Source organism: Lissotriton vulgaris, chromosome 2_1 (genome assembly GCF_964263255.1).
Source record: "Lissotriton vulgaris chromosome 2_1, aLisVul1.2, whole genome shotgun sequence".
In the NCBI taxonomy this organism is placed as follows: domain Eukaryota; kingdom Metazoa; phylum Chordata; class Amphibia; order Caudata; family Salamandridae; genus Lissotriton; species Lissotriton vulgaris.
Window position 1 is genome coordinate 1,736,605,839 of NC_141687.1, and position 17,492 is coordinate 1,736,623,330.

Genomic DNA, 17,492 nt, shown 5'->3' on the forward strand with positions numbered 1-17,492 from the left:
AGTAATTTAAATGTAATTAAGTAATCATTTATTTGTTTTAATTGATATTGATAATTATGGTATTGTTAATTATTAAATGGTAATTATTTTGTATTAATTGGTAATTCATTTGTAATAATTGATTAATTGATAATTATGTTAAGAGGATTATTTTATTATTGGAGTATGTTGTGCGTTTATAGGGAAATATTGTTGGAAGTAATTGAAATTGAATTACGTAATTATTAAATTAATTGTTGGGTATTGATAATTAATTTATTGTACATTAATTATTAATTGGTAATTATTTAAAATTAGAATTTTTTGGTGATGAATAATGTATTGTTGTTTAATCAATAATTGGTAATTAAATAGTATTAAATATTATTTATTGATATGTTAATGAATTTATTAATAAGTAATTTTTAATTGGTAATTAATGTTTAATAATTATTATTTTGTGGTATACAACAAAAATGTAATTGTTCAATATTTGTTATTTGGTAATTACTTTTTAATAATTAATATTTTTTGTTATTACTTTTTCTATGTTTTCAATATGAATTATTTGTTAATTAATAATAATTAATTAGTATGTATTGGTATTTATTATTAATTCATTGGTAATTAATTATCCATTGATTTTTTACAAGTTAAACCAGCCCTTTTGAATTTGCAAATGCTTAACTCCGCTAGGGATATTTTCTATATTGCTAGTTTTTTAGTCGCTGTTGTACGCCATAAACGCAGGAGAATTTCGTTACTGATTAATGTTGCCTGGTTTTACATATCCTACTGATTAATTGTTGCCTGTATTCTCGCTGTTTTTATCACTACATGAAAATCTCTCACCCATTTACAAACTGCATTGTTTTAAAAAATTAGATTCTTTTTATATAACGTAGTGTTTTGTACTGTGTGTTTTTGTGTACTTTTATGATTTTAATTAATCGAATAAAGTGTTTTGACTGACTGACAATTATTCATTGGTAATTATGGTTTTAATAATTTTTTTGTATTTGTAAATAGTTTACAGCAGAGGTCTTCAAACATTTGTAGGTTGAGCCCCCCCAACTCCATATTTTTAGCTGTTGGGCGCCCCAACACCTGACAGAAATTTTGGGAATCTGGTACACTACATAATTGACCGCCACGTGCATATCCTGGGCCATATCCAGCAAATAATGTTCACCATAATAAGAGTGTTTCGTTAAGTGCAGGTTTGTGAATGGGTGTGCTGAAATGACAGCTTATTACATAGCTCAAACCACCATTTTCCTAAATAAAATGTGAACAAATAGTTTTTACTAGGATGCTTTGTTTTACACATGACATTGATAGATAACACCACCAACATAAATGTGACGGGTGTGCCTGTTTTTCGCCACAGACTGTCAATCTGTGGATGGATTTTTGCTACTGCCATCCTCAGGATGTGCTCCACATCCAGGGGCAGATTTACAAGGAAGTGCCGCAGCGTGGCACCGCAAGCCCCTTGGCTGCGGCACTTCCGAAGCACTGGGATGCGACATATTTACAATAATATGATGCATCTCTGTGCTTCCCCCTGTGCTGGTGCACAAACTGCAGCCATGCGCTAGCGTAGGCATCCTTGTACCATGGTGCAAGGATGCCTGCGTCGTGGGGAGATTTTTTTGTGCAGGAAGGGGCACCTACCTGCACATAAACAATCACTGCAGGCATTTCCCTCTTTCAACGCATGCTGTAGAATGCAGCACGCATTGAAAGAGGGAAAAACGAGGAAAAATGAAAACATTTCTCCTCAATGCGCCTCGCTAAGCTACCTCTAAGGTGGAGTAGCATTCAGACGCATTTCCAGATTTACGATTCTTCGTAGATTTGGAGATGTCTTGTTCCATGGGTGTTGTGTGGGAACACCCCAGCAATACCCATGGAACAACCCTTCAAAACAAAGTGCTCTGTGTGAAAGGGCCATATTTACAAGGAGAGGAAAGTCATGCTGGGTGGCTTTTCCCGTCCTCGTAGATATGGATGAGCCCCCTGCGCCACCAGTACATCGCGAAAAGTGATGTACTGGTGGCGCAGGGCGCTTGTATATCTGCCCCCTAGTCTTTAATACCACAAGTGCTGAGAACCCAATCTCACATAAATAGGACGAGCTGGAATGCAAGAGAGTTTTGAGAGCAGTTTCTCGCAAAGCTGAAAAATCTTCAGACATTTTCAGCCAAAAGAGGGACTGTAAGGGAGACAGTGTCCCCTCCCACATTTCCTCCTTGTCCATGAATTCCCTCACTACCACTCACCAATGATGAACCTCATCTCTCTTTATTTTGTTATAGGGCTACTCATTGTTTACTCACACCTAGTTCTGTGATCTGCATGGTACACATTCTATGGGACCCTCTGCGCTGTGTGGGTGGCAGGAGTGCTCATGTGAGTGCACGGTGAGCCACGCGACAGTTTGCGAGTAGGGTAAGAGGATTGACTGCAGGGTGAGCGAGGTGACCATATGAATTTGGGTGCAGATATACGTGCATAGTGAGATGAATGAATGTATGGTTAGTGATGAGCTCATTTGAGTGAGATTGCAGATTGAGCAGTGAGGGGGACAGGTGAGTGAAGTGTCACTTGAGAGCAGCTTGAGTAGTGTGCATGTGTGATTGCAGGGTGAGGTACAGGGTGAACAGTGCAAGTGCATTGCGAGTGCAGAGTGATCACTGTGAGTGCAGGGTAAGTGAGTGAATGGTGTGAATGCATGGTGATCAGTGTGAGTGCAGGGTGAGCGTGAAAGTGAAGGGCGAGAATGAGAAGCGAGTTTTCTGAATGCAAGGTGCATTCCCAGACACTTGAAGTAACTCAGAATGTTTTTGACGACAGTGTAGGGTTTCAAATGTGTTAAACTATTGCTAATATGGCAGTAACCAGAGATCAGGGTGGAAGAAATAAATAATGTGGTGATCCTGCAACAAACTTCCAGTCTTGTGATTAGGGTTACCAGCTCATTATTTTGATGGCCCAGCCGGTACAAAAATAAGAAGTCACCTAAAGCTGTATTGTCAGGACTTGTCCATGCATACTTTGAAGAGCAAATATAAATTGAAATAACTTTTACTTGTGTTCTAGTGCTGCCTGAATAGTCTATGGCTGAAAATAAAAGGGAACATGCTTCTTTTTTTATAGACCAGCAATTTACAGTCTGTTTAAAAGAACACATGGCTGGCTGGCATTTTGCGCGCCTGACTGTGTAGTTTTAAATGAAACTTGGTGCCATTTTTACAATAACTGGTGCATCCCTGCATATCAGCAGGGATAAGCCAGTTATTGTGCGCCACAGCTCCGCCACCATGGATGCGCCGCGTTTACAATGCGGCGCACCATGGGGCAAAAATGGCACAGATGCGTCATGCATCTGTGCCGTAAAAGTGGCGTATTGCTGGAGTTGCAGCGTAAGCGCGACGCAGCTCTGGCAATGCTCTGGGGGGCCCTATGTGTACAATGCTGTGTCAATCCTTACGCCTGCTTCAAGCAGGCCAGGGGTTTTGATGCAGCATGGGCCCAAAAGTGACTGAGTGAAATCTTGTAGATTTCACTCAGCCACTTTTAGGAGGCGTTCCTGGGCCGTAATGCCCCCACTGCACAGGAACATCTACTTCTGGCGCAGGGCTTTACAATGTGACGCATCTCCCAGATGCGTTACGTTGTAAATACCCTGCACCATGGCGCATCTTTTGCGCCGCTGCTAGTCACAAAAGTGACGCAACGGCGGCGTAAAAGAGGCGCAAGGGTTGTAAATCTGCCCCTCGGTCTCCTTTCTGGAAAGAGCTAACCCTCACAGGATGGGGTTAATTCATAGAGCCAGTGCTTTAAATGGGCCGGTACTCACAAGTACTGAGTACCGGCACTTCTTAATTTTATCACTCCGAGTACCGGCACTTCTCTGCTCCCCAGGAGAGTACCGGTACTCATAAACTTGTCTCTGACAGCCAAGGCACTTGTATAGCAGTGACTGGTGAGCTGAGCCCCGCTGAACTATTCAGCGTGGGCTCATTTGCATCTGATGTTCACCATCACACAGGAATCCAGGCAGCCCCGTGATGCCGCAATTAAGAAAGCCAAGGAAGGTAACGAGGTTAAAATGGATTTAATCTTACCTGAATATTTTGCCTGAGTGTTTGCTTAGGTTTGTCTGTGTGCCTGTGGGCGTTTTTATGTGAGGAAAAAAGTGAGAAAAGGGTCTGTGTGGGGGGGGGAGAGAATTGAGACACTCTTGGGAGGTATATCAGGGAAATGTGTGGAACGCTTTTTGTGCACGTCTGCTTGTTTCTTTCTCTGTGTCTGTACGCTCGAGAATATATACTATTGTGCCAAGCAACAGCATATAACGGTATGGAAACTGTAAATATCATAAAACAAAGAAATGTTAAAACATCACAGCGTTTAGCTTTCCTTTTGTGAAACGAGTTAACCCGTTTTTTTTATAGAAACACATTTCTCATCAGTCTTGGTATGTGCTGCCACTAGTACTGAAGTGAATAAGTATAAGTATGTCTTACTCTTAGCCCCGCCCATTCGCCGCATTTAAATGACTACCAGTACTATTTTATTCCCATTTAAATCACTGCATAGAGCTGAAATGCTTCAGCTGCAGTGAGGGGCAGGATGTCTCCTCTGCTTAAAGTGAGGGCGAACAAACAGACAGGCATTTCAGCTGCAGTGTGAGGCTAGGAGTCTCCTCTACTATAATTTCGAATGCAAAGGAAGTGGCTGTCTGTCTGTTCGGTTTCAGCAGAGGAAACTTGACACCTCCTCACTGCAGCTGAAGCTGAATGAGTTAACCCCCTCCTGGGCCGGTGAACACAATAAAAGCATGAGTACTTCGTGCCCCACGATTTCCCCTCCCTCCTCCCTCGACTTGCAGGGATCAAAGGTAAAATTAGAGTGGAGTGCGCGCCCCCCCTGGGATGGTGTCGCGCCCCCCCAGGGGGGCGCGCCCCAGAGTTTGAAGAACTCTGGTTTAGAGGTATGTAATAATTAATTCATTAATAATTTTTAAGTATTTTATTTATTTATAAGTATGTTGTTTTTAACTTCTATGCTATCCAACACTTTCCCTACTGTTCCACTCTCTGGAGTTGGAATAGACATTTTTAACCCTACGGTTTCCAACACTTTCCCTACTGTTGCACTCTCTGGAGTTGGAATAGTAATTTTTACCACTACGCTATCCAACACTTTCCCTACTGTTGCACTCTCTGGAGTTGGAATAGTAATTTTTACCACTACGCTATCCAACACTTTCCCTACTGTTGCACTTTCTAGAGTGGGAATAGTAATAGTTACCCCTATGCTATCCAACACTTTCCCTACTGTTGCACTCTCTGGAGTTGGAATAGTAATTTTTACTCCTGCGCTATCCAACACTTTCCCTACTGTTGCACTCTCTGGAGTGGGAATAGTAATTTTTATCCCTACGTTATCCAACACTATCCATACTTTTGCACTTTCTGGAGTGGAAATAGTAATTTTTACCCCTAAGCTATCCAACACTTTCCCTACTGTTGCACTTTCTGGAGTGGGGATAGTAATTTTTAGCCCTACGCTATCCAACTCTTTCCCTACTGTTTCACTATCTGAGGTTGGAATAGTAATTTTACGCACTACGCTATCCAACATTTTCTTTACTGTTTTTTTTTGGGGAGTTGGAATAGTAGTTTTATTCCCTCTGCTATTTAATATTTTTTGTATTATTTAGCTAATGTAGTATATAATTCATTAAAAAAATAGATTGATTAATTTTTTTACATAAATATTTAATTTTTATTTATGTTATTGTTTCGTGTGTATTGATGTATTTGTAGTGTATAATATTTTTTAATAATTTATAAGTTATTTAAATAATTATTAAAACTGAATATTAATTAAGTAGATATATTATATATTATATGTTTATGTTTAATTAATGTTTTAATACATTTTATATATCAGTTATTACTTTTAAACATTATAATATATTTATAACTATGTTTTTTACATTTCTAAGTATTATTTAGGGGGCAAGCAGCGACACTGACTACCACCGCGCCGTGAGGGCAACGGCACCAGCTCCTTACCACCAGCGCCGTGAGGGAAACGGCAGGACACGCCAGGACCCGCCGCCAGGTAGTTCAACCAGGCGAACTACACTCCCCATAAGCCCTGGGGGAGACGGCAAACTCTGACGCTCTGCACGCGCCCGGAGGCGCTTTAAGAACTTGGAGCGGCGAACGCTCCTGGGGGCAAGCAGAGACATTGACTACCACCGCGCCGTGAGGGCAACGGCACCAGCTCCTTACCGCCAGCGCCGTGAGGGAAATGGCAGGACACGCCAGGACCCGCCACCAGGTAGTTCAACCAGGTGTACTACACTCCCCATAAGCCCTGGGGGAGACAGCAAACCCTGACTCTCTGCACGCGCCCGGAGGCGCTTTAAGAACTTGGAGCGGCGAACGCTCCTGGGGGCAAGCAGAGACACTGACTACCACCGCGCCGTGAGGGCAACGGCACCAGCTCCTTACCGCCAGCGCCGTGAGGGAAACGGCAGGACACGCCAGTACACGCCGCCAGGTAGTTCAACCAGGCGAACTACACTCCCCATAAGCCCCGGAGGAGACGGCAAACCCTGACGCTCTGCACGTGCCCGGAGGCGCTTTAAGAACTTGGAACGCCTCCCGCATCGCGGGACGCGCGCGGGCAGCACCGGGAGAAGCCCGGGACAAGGGCGGGCCCTCTGAGGCCCTCAGAGGTCACCAGTGGTCGGGCGGGCCACCCCACTAACACTCCCCTCGAAGGTAAGCGTCCCGCTTGGATACTACAATGGCCGATTGTAACGCAATTATCAATATCACTGATGTACTCACCCAGGGTGTTGATACCTCTGTCTCTCTCATCACATCTTTTGAGACTTTGATACACACTGCATTCAATGAGATTGTTGAGACTGAGAGGAGGTTTTCAATGGGTTCACTTACTACCACTAATCAATCAAGTGTAATAGGTAGTCTAAATGGAAACATGCATACGCATATAACCCCTGAAGTCATCGTGGTTAAACCATCACATCCTGCTGTCAGTGTGCCCATTGTCCTAGATGACGAAAACACCGTCACATATATAGCTTCAGACCCTGCCTCTTCATTGCCAAGTACTGAGGTCATTATTGAGGTTACTGAGAAAACAGGAGCCAAGCGAAAAAGGGGCCCAGCAAAATCAATTTACAATAAAAGGAAGCAGCCCCTCAGGAGCGCAAACCAACCAACACCACAAAGTATGTGGAGCAGGGGAAAGAAACAGAAACAAACTCAACAGTCTGTACCCGTGCAGGACCAATCTCATCTGGGTGATGTTGTAGTAATAAATAACGGTGCCTTAAATCTAATATCTATTTCCACTCAGACTGAGTCCCCCAATACAAATAATTACTACTCTAAATCAGAAGGGAATCTCATTGAGACCATCACGGATACAATTTTTAAACAACTTGAAGGTCAAATGATCAAAAAATTTAATAATATTTTTAAAAGACTCGACAGGCTGGAAAACTTAATCAAAAATGATGATGCCAAGAGAAAAGGCATAGCATGTTTGGATAAATTAAGAGTGGAACGTGTGCTAAAAGACTTGGAATCCACCAGTCGTGCGCTTAACACTAGTGATCAAATTTCTAATAGGTCTAATGATTCACAGGCTGTTACAAATCCACCAGTGACTAAAACATCTGCGGTGACCAAAAGCTTAAGAGGAAGTAATCCGCCTAATTCTGCATCTAAATCTCCTCTGCTTTCTAATACTGTTATCAGCGCCCCTGATTCCACGATTAACTCTTCCCCTTCTTCCAATGTAGTTACAAGTGCCCCTATGAAAAATCATAAAAGTAATCCTGGCACAGGCACCACAACTCAGACGGCTTCTACAAGCTCCAGCCAGCGTCACAATAAGATCCCACACGTAGACACCAGGCCTGTCAAACATCAAGGCCCTGCCTTCCACCTTCCACCTGAGGCGTGTCCTTACGTCTTGGTCCTGGCTGGCATCCCACCTCTAATGGAAGGGCAAGGAGAATCGTGGGTTCAATTGCATAACAAGTGCATTGACTGGTTAACGAAACATAAGGGGGTGGGTTATAACATCTCCAAAGAGATCTTATCCACACGTCGAGTAACCTGGGTAGGTCCTCTTTTTAAGAATATCAATGGGGACTGTATTGTTATCAACTTCAGGAATCCGGGCACAGCAAAATTTTTGCTGAACAAAAACTCTGCTCAACATGGACCATCTACTGTGGTGACCCCCTTACCGTTAAATTATTTCTATCGTCCACCACACAAAATGATGCAGCCCCCACCTGTATTCCCATTGCACAACAGGTTCTCAGTGTTTCATGATTTGGGATCATTGGATTGACTGTCCCCTACCACTGAAGAACCTGTTTCTGTTTCTGTGTGTTTTGCCCCTGACCAGACAGCGGAAACATCACCTAAGGTATCTCCGCAAATAGCCAAGACTTTTGCACCTATAACACCGTGTGAACAACAGGGGCATATCACAGCAACATCTCTCCCAGGAATTGAACAGGGTCCTTGCCTGAGGTTAGATAAGAATCTGACAATTCTTAGTTGGAATATCGCCGGCCTGAAGGCCAAGATGGAAATTACCTCCTGGAAGGACTGGGTCAATTGCCATGATATATTATTGTTTCAAGAAACCTGGTGTATTGATGATTTATTGTTTGAGGGATACAGCTGTTATAATAGGACTGTTCAGGTCCCCCTTTTTGGCCGCCCCAGTGGTGGACTATCTATCTGGGTCAAAATATATGCAGAAGTTAAAATCGACTTACTCCAAACTAACTGCCCAAGTTTCATGGAATTATCATATACTCAAAGGACAAGGCTATGCTTGATCAATTTCTATAATAATGACTTTTTGTCTCAACCTAATCGCAATTTTATTCTTTTATTTGTTTTTATTGATGAAATTATGGATGGATAGAAATACGGGAAATTTGATGGTATCTGTTTAGGAGGGGACTTTAATGCCCATATACACTCTAGAAATCCCCCATGTAGAAGGGGTACAGAACTATCAAATCTCCTTGCCACTAGAGACCTTGTAAACTGTATGGAATATGTTGGCACAGAAATCAGCGCCGCCCCATTTCCTACTTTATTGGCCATGGGAGCGGTACTACAATTGATTATGTTTTTGTTTCACCTCCTGTCGCAAATGCTTTAACAAAGGCAGAAGTTGTATGTAAAGTATATAGCGACCATTACCCTATTGTTATTCACCTATTACTCCCGAGGGGTAAGTGTTCACGAAATGAAATAGGTGCAAGAAACCTTGAGGTTTCTACAGATAAATTGAGGGTAATTTGGAGGGGTGTGGATAAAAGGGGAATCCTGGGAAAAATCATCAAAAAACATCCAGTTCTGATTGAAAATTGTCTTACTATTAGTGATGGCCATGGGGGTAATATAATTTCATCATTTACTGAACTCTGCTATGTAATAAAAGGTGAGATTTCCAGACCTGCTTCGAGTAAAGCTGAGGAAACACCTAGATGGTTTGATGCCTCCTGTTCAAAGGCAAATAGGAAGTTGAGAGCTGCCCTAAAAGCCGAATTCAGGGACATCCCCCAAATAAGGTTACTTAGAGCTGAGTATAAATTTACCCTACGAACCAGATCAAATAAACTGCTTAAGATCCACTGGGGTTCCCTGGCACGCTCGGCCGAATTGAAAGACACTTCTGGGTTTTGGAGGGAGGTAAAGAAGTTAAGATCTATAGGTTCAAATTTAACGGCATTTAACTGTAACATCACCGGACCTACATGGGTTTAACATTTTGCTAAAATTTATGCCACACCGGACAACCCCGCCTCAACCTTACTCCTCTTAAGACCCCTTAACATCTCTGTGTCTGAGGTCGAGGATGCCATACCCGAAAGCGCAGGAAACAAAGCGCCTGGCCCTGATGGGCTCTCAATTGATCAGCTAAAATGTGAGCCAGAATTTTGGGCTCCACTATTATGTAATGTTTTTAATAATTTGACAAATGAACACATTCCAGAAACATGGTCTTGCAGTACAATCGTCCCCATTTTTAAGAAACGTGATAGGATGGATCCTGGGTGTTACTGCCCCATCTCGTTAATCGATAACACCTTGAAAGTTTTGGGGCGGATTATTTTTAAGAGAATCAGAACCTGGGCAGATGAGAGTAAGATTCTACATCCCAGCCAGCTCGGCTTCCGTAGCAATGTTGGTACGGTGGAACAATGCTTGAACCTGAGTCTGATTATGGCAAAATATAATATTGCTAAGAAATCCCCTCTATATTTTGGTTTTATGGACTTAAGTTCTGCATTTGATTTTGTTAACCGTTCCCGCCTATGGTCCACCCTTCTTGATTATGGTTTGGATGCCTACTTGGTCCACTTTTTAGCTTTTTTACATAGTGATCTAAGAGCACGTGTGCGCATAAATCAATCCGGCGAAGTCTCTGGCGACATTAGCATAGGTAGGGGGGTCAGACAGGGGTGCGTGCTGGGCCCCCTCCTGTTTATTTTGTACATTAATAATTTGAGCGGCTCACTAAGTATCTTAACAAAAGATGTACCCCATATAAATGGAGTCCCTATTCCTACCCTTCTTTACGCAGACGATGCGGTCCTGATGGGCCGCACTCCAAAGGCACTTCGCACTTTGATTTCAGGATTTGTACTTTTTATGGCCGATTTAGGCCTGACCACTAATTTAAAAAAATCCTTAATCATGAGTTGTGGTCCCAAAAATTATAAAATTGCCGAGATTAAATCAGGGTCAAACGTTTTGAAAAGCACTTGCACTTTCCCCTACCTGGGGCTGCTATTCTCAAATACTGGCTCGTGGCATGCACATGTATCTTATGCTAGGAACAAGTTGGGCAAAGCTATAAACTGTGTTACTTCTTTGAAACAACCCAACCATGCTGATGTAATCACACCACTAGTTAAGATCTACCAAACCCAATGTATACCAACTGGCACTTATGGCGCCGAGGTTTGGGGTTACACAAACTGTACCCACATCCAAACGGAAGAAAATAGGTTCCGCCGGAAGGTGCTGGGTGGGGTTATTTGCTCCCCTCATTATGTATGTCACAATGAACTAAATATCTCATACATAGAAGACTTTGTGAGATCCAGACCAGCACTCTTCTGGTTAAAGATATAGATTAACCCGGCTGCCATTTTGACCCGAGATATAATTTTGGACTGTTTAAAGTGTGATAGGGCACATTACATACCATGGCTAAAAGCGGTAAAAGACTGCCTTGAAAGTGTAGGGCAGGGATTTCTGTTTACTACACCCAGTTTAATAACTCGTTCCCACAAGACCATTATTCTCAGGGCACTATACCATCTGTATAGTGAAGAGCGGGAAAGGAAGAACTTGGCTAAATGCACTGTTATAAAATATATGGGCCATTTTGAACCTCACACTAAACATCCAGGCCCTCCATACAGGTATTTATGCTTGCATCTTAGCAGATGGAATAGGAGCTTACTGTTTCGCTTCCGAGACGGCAGTATAGTAAACTTACTAAAGTTCCCTTTGGGTTACAATAAACACCTAGACACTCTGAATTGCCCATGTAACCCTAACATGAAACAGAGCCTTATGCACTTTTTATTCTTCTGTGGTTTCTACAAAAAGCTTTCCGCTCATTATTTAATGCCCTATTGTAGAAAACATGAATTGATCAACTTTAGAATAGCAATGAGGTCTTTTTTATTACTGGGATCTGATGAAGTAATATTCAGGGTGAGCTGCTTCCTTAAAGCTGCCGTTAGATCACAAGCCACTTTACTTACCGATGCATAATATTTGCACATGCATCCTCTGAGGCACTTTAAATTTCTTACTTGCACATTTTGCTTCTTCGTAAATTTTTTAATGTGGACTCATTAATGACGATGTCACTATCCATCCATTTTTAAATTATGTTTGTTTGTTAGTATTTAATTTTAATTGTATATAAAGCTGTTTTTAGCAAGGAGGGACAATTTGTATGTAGATGTGAATTGAAATTGATATTGATTGATCGGTCTTAGATTTGTTTCCCAGATGCCATTATTTGTACTGTTTTGTTTTTCGATTGTATTTTGTTTGTACTTTTATGGATGTTTTTTATTCCGAATAAAGATCTTTGACTGACTGACTGACTAGTTTATTTTACATATTTAAATTTACGAAAGATAAAACAATATTATTTATAACGATATTTTTGACATCAATATTTTTTGGGTGATATTTTTGGACTTACCTTGTTGTAGATAGGATGTCGATATTCTTGACATCGATATTTTTGTTCCGAAGCTAAGGGTTGGTGGCAGCACCCTGCTTTGCTTGCGGAGTCCATCTGCATAGCCATTGAGAGCCTGACACGAGCGGAGAGCTCGCTATTATTTTGCACTGATTCTACACCAATTTAATACGTCTTTTAAAAATTGTATGTGCGCATTTTAAATTTCGTTATTCTCTGTGACTAACGTTTTTAGTTGTGCAGGTTCGCTTCTTGTTGCCTCTTGTGTCACACTCTCCCCGGCCATCAGGGTCTGGAGAGAGGAGTGCGAGGCGCCATCTTGGGTGGGTGTCTCCCGGGAGCCTGGACGCAGTCAGCGTTCTAGTGCTTCCCGAGGGAGAACATAAGAGGGCCAAGACGACGGGGCTCGCGGTGAAGCTAAGGGTTGGTGGCAGCACCCTGCTTTGCTTGCGGAGTCCGTCTGCATAGCCATTGAGAGCCTGACACGAGCGGAGAGCTCGCTATTATTTTGCACTGATTCTACACCAATTTAATACGTCTTTTAAAAATTGTATGTGCGCATTTTAAATTTCGTTATTCTCTGTGACTAACGTTTTTAGTTGTGCAGGTTCGCTTCTTGTTGCCTCTCGTGGCACACTCTCCCCGGCCATCAGGGTCTGGAGAGGGGAGTGCGAGGCGCCATCTTGGGTGGGTGTCTCCCGGGAGCCTGGACGCAGTCAGCGTTCTAGTGCTTCCCGAGGGAGAACATAAGAGGCAATGTGCCTCCGGGAGCGCAGCGGACGGGCACAGCGGGCGCGACGGTGGCGCGCCGAAGGTGCGCCTAAGGTAAGCCCATCTGTGCCCGTCCGTGACCGCACGGGACCAGGGCCATGTCACTCTGCCCGTTCACCTATCCACACATACACTGCCCAGGAACTCTTATACCTTAGACCTCCAGCGTCCCTCTGCCCCTCACTCCCCTGTTACACGCTTAAACGCCTGAGCGATCTAGGTATTTCCCAGGTCATTTTACCACCTGGACCGAATTATAAACGCAGTATGGTATCCATTAAACCCCCCATCAGCTCCAATTTACCTCTGCTCAATTTGGATTGTATTTACCTTAATACTAGATCTTTGGTGAAGCATCAATTGGACATATTTCTGCTACTTACTTTGCAGAAACCCGATCTATTACTACTCACTGAGACCTGGCTCACTGAGAATTCGCAGCCCGACATACTGGCCTCACTCCCATCAGACTACTATATATTGGCAGTAAATCGCGCCCCAGGTAAAGCTGGAGAGGGAGTGGTGGCCATTATTAATAAAAAACATAACTTCATCAGTCGCCCGTCCCTGCTGCTACCTGGCACTGAAAATCTAGTCATAAAAACTGATACTGAGAAAGGCGCCATAGCCCTGGTTTTACTTTACCGTCCCCCACAATCTATGCCCGCCTTTCCCTCAGGACTCACCGAACAATTAGCGTCAATCACTATGAAATACCCTCATACCATCCTTATTGGAGATTTTAATCTGTGGTTTGACAACTTGGACACGGACACCCAAGCTAGAGAATTGTTTGATTTACTCACTGACATTAATATGACCCAATTCATACAGTCTTCCACTCATGAGAAAGGCCACCATCTTAACAAACTATGGTCGCATAATCTCCCTCTATCATCTATCCTGATTCAGCCCTGTATTTGGTCAGATCACCATTTTGTTTATTTTTCCCTTCAAGTAAGGAGACAACATCAGACTCCTCCTCAGCCTGGAGGGGAAACTCGCAAATGGGGGGCGATAGATCTTTCTGCTTTTCTGGACACTTTGGTCTCTACTCTGCCACCATTTGACGACATGGGGGACGTAGACGATATCTATGAGGCGCTCTTCTTATGGATCCAAAGTGCTGCCAATATTCATGCCCCTAGTGTAAAATTCTCCCGCTCACGCGACAAAGAGGCTCACAAATGGTTCTCTGCGGACCTCAAACAACTCAAACTAGAGGTCAGGCAAAAAGAGAGAATTTGGCGCAGAAATTATCTTCCACAAGATAAAGAGGTCTACTGCCTCAGCCGTCGTCTCTACCAAAAAACCATCCTTAAGAGGAAGACCGATTATTTTTCAGGCATAATTCTGAAATCCCAGAATCAAACTAAAGACATCTTTAGAATAGTGAACGACCTCTGTAACGATGAGCGTACGTCACTACCTATCGCACAATCTCAAGCTTTATGTGATGATTTGAATAACTACTTTATTAACAAAATCATTACAATCAAACAAAGTATACCACCACACCCTACCAGCAACATCACTGAGGACGCATACATGAATCCAGAGATCTTAGACCACATCCCCCCGATTGACTCCAAACAATTGTCGGAACTTCTTCAACGGATCAAATCAGGATCACCTAATGATATTTGTCCCCCTTCTATCTTTAGAGAATTAGGCCTATCCCTCCCACATGCACTCCTGCCTATTCTCAATGAATCCCTCAGACAAGGCAGAGTCCCCACAGATTTTAAAAAAGCCCTCCTTATACCTTTGGTAAAAAAACAAGGGAAGGATCCTTTGGCTCTTACAAACTACAGACCTATCTCCCTGCTGCCCTACCTCTCAAAGGTGCTGGAGGCTCATGTCTCTAAGAGTGTCTCTATTTCATCGAGACTACCAACTACTTGGAGCCTAATCAAGCGGGGTTCCGCCCGGGTCACTCAACAGAGGCGGTGATCCTGGCGGTTCAGGACAACCTTAGAGCCAATGCGGATGTCGATACACACCAAGTCCTGGTGCTGCTTGACCTCTCGGCTGCGTTCGACACGGTTGACTATGACATCTTGCTCAACCGTGTCGAACAGGCCGGCCTGAGAGGACCAGCGTTGAGCTGGATCACATCCTTTATCGAGGGCTGGACTCAGACTCTTTATAGGCACTAGGCATACGTCCACCTGTGGAGTCCCGCAGGGGTCGTCATTATCCCCCTTATTATTTAATCTTTATCTCCGCCCTCTTCTTTATTCCCTTAAGAAGTTTAAAGTCACGGTGTTCAACTACGCGGACGACTTATAGCTATTATTTCATCTGAACATCCCTGATGCTGTGTCCAAACTTCAGAACACCATGAAACACATCCAATGCTGGATGAACGAAAACCATCTAAAACTCAACCCGGGCAAAACAGAACTACTTTTGCCCGGGAACAGTTTATCCAGCTGGAGTGTTAACTTCTGGCCAGTAGACCTGGGCATCCCCCCTGTAAGGTCCACTGTTTTAAAGAGCCTAGGCATCACGCTCCACACGGAACTGTCCTTAAAAACCCAGGTGGGCGCCGTGGTCTCAGCAAGCTTTTTCCAAATGAGGAAAATAAAAAAAATTGCTCACCTCCTCACCCAGTCTGCCTTAATCCAGGTTACTATTGCCTTGGTCATGTCCCGCCTGAACTATTCCAACAGCGTCTACCTGGGACTTCCAGTGGGCCTGTCGAAGAGACTTCAACTAGTCCAGAATCAGGCGGCTAGACTCATTTTACAACAGCCAAAATGGTCTTCTATTAAACCAGGACTAGAAAAGCTACACTGGCTTCCGATTTCCCAGCGCATAGCCTTTAAAGCAGGTTGTATCACCTTCAAGGCCACACAAGATAAAGGCCCTGCCTTTATTCGCAGTCTGGTTTCTAAATATATTCCCACCAGAAGCCTGCGCTCTGCTCAAAAATCCCTACTGGAGGTGTCTCGCTTTAAAAGGAAGCGACAGGGAGGCTGCTGCTTTCGCCATCTAGCAGCCTCACTTTGGAACTCCATTCCCTTACCGATTAGGCAGAGTAAGGATTTACTCACCTTTCGTAAGGGACTAAAAACCTGGCTGTTCTCTCAAGCCTACCATTAACCATTGCTAGCTCAGTGTTATGTTGGACGGATTCTTCACTTTCCCTATAGCGCCATGAAGCCCACGGGCGTACGAGCGCTTTATAAATTGATTTTAACATAACATAACATTTTTGTAGGTCGATTTTTTGACCTTCGATATTTTGTCAGTGATTCCCTAGTTGCCCATTCAGGCCGGTGGGAGGTGTGAAGAACATCTGCCCGGAGCAGACTTTGCTCCTGGCCTCTGAGAGCACTGGCTCTCACCCCATGAGGTCAGAAACATGTCTGGTGGTAGGCTGGCTATGACTAGTCAGAGACCACAACAGCACTTGGTAGGTTTTAAGGGGACCCTCTAAGATGTCCCCTCTGTGCATGTTATGTTATGTTATGTTATGTTATGTTATGTTATGTTATGTTATGTTATGTTATGTTAATGGGCATTTGTTGAGCGCACTGTCACCATGAGTTTCCTGGCGCTGATAGGACACTAAGACTGTACGAGAGGGATTTTATTGGGAGTGTGAGAAGAGCAGAGTTTTTAAAGATTTCCTAAATGATAAGAGGGAATATGAGGTCTTGAGTAAGAGTGGAAAATAATTCCATAACTTGGGAGCCAGATGAGAAAAGCTACGGCGACCTAGTTTGACAAGTTTGAACCGGGGAATGACTAGAAGCTGAAGGTAAGTGGACCTCAAAGTACGGGAGGGGCAGTAGGGGGTAACCAGGGACTTCAAGAAAACGGGAGAGGGACCAGTCAAGGCTTTGAAGACCAGGCAGCCAACCTTGAAGGCTATTCTTTCGCTGACTGGTAGCCAATGTAGTTGATGTAATAAAGGTTTGGCCGACTGCCATCTGGGGATTTTAAATGCCAGTCTGGCAGCCTGGTTTTGGATGATCTGAAGCCTAGACAGCAGGGATTTGGATAGGCCAAGGTACAAGGAATTGGAGAAATCCAGACGAGACATCACCAATGCTATTAGGACTTGTAGCAGAGCTTCAGGGGTCAAGAGGTGGGCAGCTTTCCGAATCCTGTGTAGCTGGAACATACAGGAAGATATTACGGCACTCACCTGGGCCTTGAGAGTGAGCTCAGAGACAATAATGACCCCGAGACTCTTTACACAACCAGAAGGAGATGGACCAAGCTCAGATGGCCAGTACTGGGGGCCCCAATGGGAAGCGCTTCTCCCAGGGAGGAGGAGCTCAGTTTTCCCAGGGTTGAGCTTTAATTGATTTTGATTCATCCAATGCTGGATGTGTATCATGACCGCCTTAAAGTTGGTAATGGCGTCAGGGGAGGAAAGGGGAAAAATAATTTGTAAGTTG